This window comes from Mus musculus, chromosome 4, assembly GCF_000001635.26.
Source record: "Mus musculus strain C57BL/6J chromosome 4, GRCm38.p6 C57BL/6J".
Lineage (NCBI taxonomy): Eukaryota > Metazoa > Chordata > Mammalia > Rodentia > Muridae > Mus > Mus musculus.
In genome coordinates, this window is record NC_000070.6 from 53,237,879 (window position 1) to 53,246,195 (window position 8,317).

Consider the following 8,317-nt stretch of genomic DNA (forward strand, 5'->3'; position numbering starts at 1 on the left):
TGCCTCTGCTCTGGCAAGAGACACCTTGTTGGTGGTATTCTTATATCAGTCAGGGGCAGAGCAGCTGGCAGTCGGTGTTGGTCCTAGCTTGATGCCAGGCTTGGTGGCCAGAGCTGTTTTATGTCTAGGACTCATAAAAATCAAATGAAATGCAGGCAGCACAGCGCGGGAGAAAAACAGAGACCTGCAGACCACCATGCCCCCTATCGATTTGCCCGGCTGCCCATGGCACCTGCAGGCCATAGTCACCTGCTTAATGCTACGCCAAGTAGTAGGGACAAAGGCTACTTGGCAGGGGCCCGCCAGCCGTGTGGCCAGCCTGCAGCAGGAGTCACCACAGTGTACGAGTATGTGGTGGATAGATGGGAAAGAGAAGTGGGGCAGCTTGAGCATTATGAAGAGAGACGGAACTGGAGACTCGAGGGTAGAGAGGAGTAGTCAGTTGTGAGTCGGCCATGGAGAAGTCCCAGCTCGAGCTGCCCTTGAGGGCCATGCCTGGGTCCATGACTACGCAGCAACGGGGGTTGGTGCTGATGTCTGAGACTCATATTACAACTAAAGAACATAAGGATGTCCTTAGAGTAGGGGCAGTCTTCGGGCACCATAAGGATGTCCAGGGGCGGAGCCAGTTTTGCACAGCTACAGAGCTCTAGAGAGCTGGCTCCATCTCTCACCAGGCCCCATGCCTTGAGGTTGCATGGGAAGGGGGTGGGGGGGTGATCTCCTTCCCTCCTTGCCACCTGTGAGAGAGCTGGCCCCGGCTTCATTAAAGCAGGCGAGCTGCCCTTGTCCCTCGCTGGTGGTCTGAGCAGTAGAGGGAAGAGAGATGCCTTCTGTCCCTTTGTCCCACATCACTGGAGGCAGTTGGGAGAGCTGACTCTGGTGTCATGAGTTAGCCCTGCCCCTCACTGACGACAGCAGTGAGTGAGTTGGGAGAGCAGGCCCTGCACCTTTCCTGGGCAGCACAGTAGGGCTGGCCCTGGTAGACAGGGCGCTCATAAAGCAGCCTCGAGGGTAAGAACATGGGAGAGCTGACCCTGAAGTGCCTGCAGTGGGGATGCCCTCTGCCACCTTGCCCTTCACCTCCTGCAGTAATTGGGAGAGCTAGCTCTGAGGTCATGAGAGTGAGAGAGCTGTCTCTGCCCCTCACTGGTGGGAGATTAGGCCTAGTCAACACAGCGGAGCTGGCCCTGATGTTGAATACTCTGCTGAGTCAGCCCTGATTGTGTGAAAGAGGAAGAGCTAGCCCAGCCCCTCGCCAGCTGCAGTGTTTGGGAGAATAGGCCCCAAGATTTGACTGGGCAGCACAGTGGAGCTAGCTCTGGAGGTGTGAGTGTAGTTGAGCTGCCCCAAAGGCATGAGAGCAGCCTTGAACCTGGAAAGGGAAATCAGCCATACAGATAGGATAGTTAAACATTTTCATCCAGAAATTACATATAATAAAAAATAAGTTGGTAGGAAAGAAAAGATGAGAGCCATCCCACATACATCAGTCAATGCTTGTCATTCTCAGGACAAAGTTGTCAACTGATAGTGTTACTTCATATAGTGACCATTTTATGATTCGAAATTCTGTCACGTTGTAGCAAACACAGACGACTGTTTTCTGATGTAAAGTGATATAATAGTAATGAGGAAAAGTCATAAATAGTTATGAGTCAGTAATGTAAAATTATTAATAGTACTATCAGTTACAGAAACGAATAGCTAGTATAGAACTGATTGTATAAAATATACATTAAGAGGACGTAAACGTTAAAACATTATGAACAGCTGTCCAAAGATGATGAATTATTTTTTTCTCATTTATACGGGACCTAAGCTATCAATAATGAACAAGGTTGATTTTTTAATGTTCGTGAAAATCAAAACAATTGTTTAAAAGTTATAGTCATAAATGTCATAGGACATCACAGGGACTATCTCCAGATGAGTGGGATTGTGTGGTTTGTTCTTTGTGGTTTCTTATTGTCCAGTAGTAAGGAGTCATACTTTTGGGAGAAGAAAGAAAACAATAAAAAAAAATGTATTCTGGAAGGAAATGCCACTTCGGAGCATATAAATGCAGCAAATGATTCAGAGCATTTTGTCTTGTTTCCCTAATCCTCTGCCACCCAACTCCTTTATCTTAAAATGATAGACCATTATCAGGCTTGGCCTTGTAAAAGTCATCCTTGCAGCGTTGGAAACCACAAACAGCAGGAAGTCATAACCTCTGAGCTGTGCATTTGCAAAATGCATGAAGTCAGGAGTCAGCGTGGGCAATGTTCCCCTAAGACAGAACAACGTGCTTAGCCCCCATCTGCAGAATGCCTTGCCAGTGAGCCATAAATGTGACTGATATCAAGGAAGGCAAAAGAAATCCGCAGGTCCTCAGAAGGAGGGAGGAGTGTTCAACTGCCAGAAGCCAACGTAAGAGGGTCCAAAGGATTCTAGAAATTGAATTTTCTATAGAATGTCTCCATTTTCAAACAGTGAGTTAGACTTTGTGTGGCACAGGAAGATAGTTAGATCCTGGAATGACTCTGAGATTTCACAAGTGACAAGCAGAGAACCAAGAGGAAGAGAACAGGATGGGAGAGATGGAAAAAAGAGGGAAGAAGAGAGAGAGAGGGAGTGAGAGAATGAGAACAGGAGAGATGGAGGGAGGATGGAAGGAGGGAGGGAAGGAGGGACAGAATGAGGGAGGGATGGAGGGAGATCTACTCCCCTCGTCAATATGGCCACCTTAATCTGGACCCTGGTTATCTCTCACCAGATACTGAAATGTTTAGCTAGTCTGTCTCAACACTCCCCCCATTCATTTCACTAACTGCACGGAAAGTCAAAATGACTGTTTAGATGCACACATAAGAACATGCCTGGGGCTGGAGAGATGGCTCAGTGGTTAAGAGCACTGACTGCTCTTCCAAAGGTCCTGAGTTCAAATCCCAGCAACCACATGGTGGCTCACAACCATCTGTAATGAGATCTGACGCCCTCTTCTGGTGTGTCTGAAGACAGCTACAGTGTACTTATATATAATAAATAAATAAATCTAAAAACAAAAAAAAAAAAAGAACATGCCTGGATTCCTCACTCAGGAGGCAGGAGGATCCCAAGTTCTATCCGAGCCATGTGGAGGATACCCCACTGAGTGGCAAATACAACCTGTGCTCCTCTTCATGACCCAGGATTCCTGCATGGGCACGGCTTCCTTCTTCATACCCTCACCAGACACCTCTGCTTTGGCAGCTTCACTGCAGGCATGCTACATCCATGCTTCCTCTAGTGTGCCAAGCATTTTCCTTCTAGAGCCTTCTAACAGCTGTGGTCTGTGCCCGGAAGAAGTAGCCCTCTCTCCTCACCGTGTCAGCGGAATGTCAGCTCCTTTGAACGGCCTGTCAGTTTAAGCCACTCTCTTCCCAGCTGTGCTCCTACTCTCCAGCATAGCCCTTAACCAATTTCTTTACAGCCCTTGTCACAATTTATAATTGTGCGTGTGTCTTTGTTTATTTATGCCTCCAGCAAGAAGTACAGGACTCACATCTGGTTAAATCACCTTTGTATGACTTCTGAATGTAGCTGTGGAATAGTAATGACCACCGCTTGGTAGTTACTGAAAAAAAAAAAAAAAAAAAAAAAAGAACCTAAGGGGCTGGAGAGGTTAAGAGCACTGGCTGCTCTACTAGAGGTCCTGAGTTCAATTCCCAGCAACCCCATGGTGGTTCATAACTATCTATAATGAGATCTGGTGCCCTTTTCTGGCTATGCAGGCAGAATACTGTATATATAATAAACAAATCTAAAAAAAAGAAAAACCCTTTGGGAATGAATGAATGAATGAATTCAGTTTCATGGCTCGTCTCTGCACAGGTCACTTAGCCACCTAAGCCTCAGTTATTTTATATGTACATTGATAAAACTTGTTCTCCCTTTGCAGATAAGTGCTTGTAGATGTCCTGCGGGGTAGCTGGCTTTCTCACAAACTGAAAGAATAGTTTTCACGATGAAGTAAACTATGGGCTAGAAAGCTCCTGCATCTGAGACAGAGTTTACTCTTGTAATGGGTCATGTTGAGAATGGTACAGTGCTGGGCCTGTAACAGATGCTGGATAAATGTCAGGTCAGTGAACAGTGTCAGCCAGAAACTCGTCAAGTCTAACCTTTAAAAACATTCCTCAGGCACACTGTTGATAATTTTAAAAGATAGAACAAAATTTAAATGTCAATTAACAAGGTCGGTAAGTAACTCTGGCACATCCACACCCTACATAGATTAGGAAATAAAATGGAATGATTTGTCACATCTGTAGATGAAATCACCAAGGGGAAACAATGACAACTGCTACAGTCTGAGTGTGACCTCCTGAGGGTCACATGTCAGAAAACTGATCCCAGTGGCAGCACTATGGTGGTGAAACTTTTAAGAAATGGATCCCCGGGGGTAGGGGGTGACAGTGAGAGCACTGGAGTACAGCTCTCAGAAGATTGATGATGGTCTCAAGGAATTGATGAGGTCTCACAAGAATGGGCCATCAAACAAGTTTGGCTACGCCAACTATCTTCCTCCTCCCTTTCCTCCTCCTCCTCTTCTTCCCCTTCATCTCTGTGATGCTGTCTACCATTACCCCACATACCAGCATCATGTTCTTCCATCTCTATGTGCTAGGGACTAGAGTATCAATAAGGTGTGCTCCCTACAGGCCTGAGAAGTAGCCTTACAAACAACAAACAGGTAAAAGAGACAACTAAGCAAAACATAACATACACTTGCATGCATGTGTGCGAGCATGCATGTTATGTGACACACACATATAGATGATACGAACAGACATTAAAAATATACTTTAGGGGTTTCAACTCCTGCCTAAATGTTTGAAAAGGGCCTCATGGAAGAATGGCCATTAAACTGCCTTTTTGTGTTACAAATAGTAACTCACTACTTAGAGATGACATTTCTAAGCTGGAACATCATGTTCTCAAGGCCACAAAAGCTCTGATGACCAAACCAGCTGTAGACAACAGCAGAAGAAGATATGCAAGGAGGTGCTATGTGGTAGTCCAATCCTATATTTAAAACAATTGCTGTAGAGACAAGGGGAATAGAATAGAATATGGAGGTATTCCACCAGAAAATAGCATGTGCCCAGAGCAGCAAGAGTCTGAACCAAAGGACTGGAGAGGACAAGAGCATCCCAGACCCAGGGGCGAGACAGACACAGAGGGCTCCTTTCTGGGTTCTTTGTGGCTGCTGGTTTGCTTCGTTGTCTGAACTGAGCTATGTATATTCGAGGCCATGTTCCAGTATCTTTGTCTTTCTTGATGGCACAGTATCTTACGGTGGTACAGTGAATGTTAAATCAGTGTTTCTGAGTGGATAAATGAAGGGTGGGGGGTGAAGGAGCTGCAGAATATGGCCACAGACTTTGTAGCTCCAGTACCAGCATGGTTGGCTGAATAAGTAATATATGATGAAGAGCAGTTTGGGGGGGAGGGAGGGAAAACATTTGAGGCACATTTCAGATGTGCTGAGCATTAAGGGCCTGTGGGAGGACCCAGTAGCTGTTGGGTATCTAGGGTTAGAACACTAGGGAGAAGTGTGGGCCAGAAAATAGGTAAAGAGTAACAGAAGGGTGTGCTATGGAAAATGAGTTGGAAAAATTACATCTCATTTGTATTCATAGAAATTTGGACCTCATCATAGATATTATCTAATATGCATGTATATGTACATATGTATCATATCTATCATTAATTTATCAATATTCTTGCGCGCACCAGACTGGCCAGCAGTAACGACGCTGCAACAGGATCCTTCTGCACACGTTTATTGGGAGAGCTTGATTGCAGAGGTGAAGAGACCCCGAGCCCAGAACTGGTGCTGCTTATATAGGCCTAGGAGAGGCGTGTCTCACACCCGCATTGGTTATGCACTAAGCCTCATTTGCATGTTCCTCATCTGATTGGCTATTCTCTCTCTATACCTCACAGAGCCTCATTATCATACCTCATTTGCATGTCTCACATCTGATTGGTTATACTCTCAAAGCCTCATTATCATGCCCGGGCCAGGCAGTGTCTTTGCAAAAAACTTTACTGCATATGTACACATTGGTTGTTTGTCCAAACTTAGGCCTGGTGGCCAGCAGTAGTCAGTGCCACTCTGCAACGGCACATGTGGCTTCCCACAAATATATCATTTGTCTATAGTCTATCATGTATCTATCATCATTCTCTCTGTCTATCATCTATTATCTATCAATTGCTTATCTATCTATCATTATCATCTATCATGTATTAATCAATCTACCTACCTACTATTATCTATTAATCTATCATCTACCAATCTATCATCTCTCAATTTATCTATCATCTATCTATCTATCTATCTATCTATCTATCATCTATCTATCTATCTATCTATCTATCTATCATCTATCCATCTCTCCTCACTTTCTGATTTTATCTCTCTCTTCTCTGTATTTCTTTTTCACCTACCTGTGTTCTTCCCCCTGTTTTGACCTAAGTACTAGTTCAACTTGAACTCCTCGTTCCTTTGGCAAGGCTTCTGTAATTGGTTCTTCCTGTTCAGACTCTGGAAGACTTGCAGTCATTCCTCCTCCCATTCCTCTGTCCTTTGCATTTCATGTTTTCCAAATGGTTAAGAAACCCACACAGGGGGCTGAAGAAATGGCTCAGTGGTAAAGAACACTGGCTGCTCTTCCAGAGGACTCAGGTTCAATTCCCAGCCCCACATGACAGCTCACAACTGTCTCTAACTCTAATTTCAGATGATCCAATACCCTTACATGGATATACATGTAGTACACCAGTGCACATATAATATACATAGATAAATAGATAAATACCCACACAGAGTGGTACAAGAACTGTATCCATGTTATAAGGGTTAAAAATCATGACATGTCTAGAGAAGCAAGACACACATTCTGAATATTTGTGTACAGAAACAAAAGAACTAATGTTTTACAGGCTACTTCTCTGCTCTCCCAAGCAGATACAAAATTAGCCCTCACCCCACCCCTTCAAATACCCACAGAGATTTCAGCTTTGATAGACAAATGATGTGATTTAACCTTGCCGTTACAGGGTTTCCTCACAATTCTCTTGCTCAGAAAAGTAAATATGACCTTCCATCTGCTAAAGGCCATTTTATTTCAGCAAGATAAAATTGCCTTAATAAATGTATTCCACTGTGCCTCAGATCATCCCTTGGTAGCAAAAAGAAGAGATAGACAGCCATTTTTAATTTTATTAGGCAAACCTAACCAAAAAGTTGCCAAATAGTAATGTAGGCTTGCATATAGGCTTGCAAGAATAGCATTTCAGAACTTAGAAGCTGAATGCCTGGTGCTATACATTGCCTCCTAACCCAGGCTGCCTTTTGTCTTTTCTTAAGCAACTGCCAGGCCATGAGAATAATCTCACAAGAAACCTTTGATTAGAAGAGAGGGGAAATCTTAAGAACGTGCACAGGCAGACCTAGGACTCCAAGCTCACATGTAGCAGATGTGCAGCTTGACCTTCACGTGGGTCCTGAACAACTGGTGGTGGCATGGCTATCCCCCAAACCCGTTGCTTGTCTATGGGATATGTTCTTCTAGCTGGGCTGCCTTGTCTGGTCTCAGTGGAAGAGGAAGCACCTAGCCTGGCAGAGACCTGAAGTGCCTAGGGGTTGGGGGAGGGCACCCAAAGGGGGTGCCCAGCCACTCAGAGGAGAAAGGGAGGGGGAAGGGGAAGAAAAGATGAAATGGAAAAAATAAAAGAATCTTAAGTTTTTTTCCAAAGCATTTAAACCATCCCTGATTAGGAAGCCAAGGCCCGTGATAGGTTAAGTGCCAAAGTCATACAGATATGGAGAGGCGGAGCTGGGAGTGAGCCCAGATCTTTTGGTTCACTTTGCAAAAATTGTGGCCACTGCTATTTTTAGAAGATAGCAATAATGTCTAACATTCAGTGGAATGTAGTAAACTGTCAAACACCATTAAACCATGGGAGCCCAACTTGAATCCAGATCTGTGAGAGTAAGACTGATTAAGACCAGGTTTTGTGTTGTGTGGAGATACGCGTGTTCACAAGTACTGCCCAGAATGTCCCAGAGTTTCATTACCGGGAGGAACGTTATTGCATGTCTTTTTTAGTTCCCTCCCCAACCCCAACACACAGAGATACAGCCTTTGTCTGACTGACACTGTGGAAGAAACTGTACTCAGAGAGCAGCGCATCTTATGTTAGGGCTGTTGAACCTCACTCTTGGGTCTTCTATTCGATATAGAGGCTCTCGTGGTCCGGAAGCAGTGCCCTGGAAGGACTT

General features: G+C 44.7%; 1 non-coding gene across 1 annotated transcript; it reads left to right on the forward strand.

Moving 5' to 3' along the window:
• LOC115490054 lies at positions 1-137 on the forward strand. Its single transcript, XR_003955488.1, has one exon. It is a non-coding gene; the product is annotated as a small nucleolar RNA SNORA48 (small nucleolar RNA).
• The last annotated feature ends 8,180 nt before the right edge of the window (positions 138-8,317 follow it).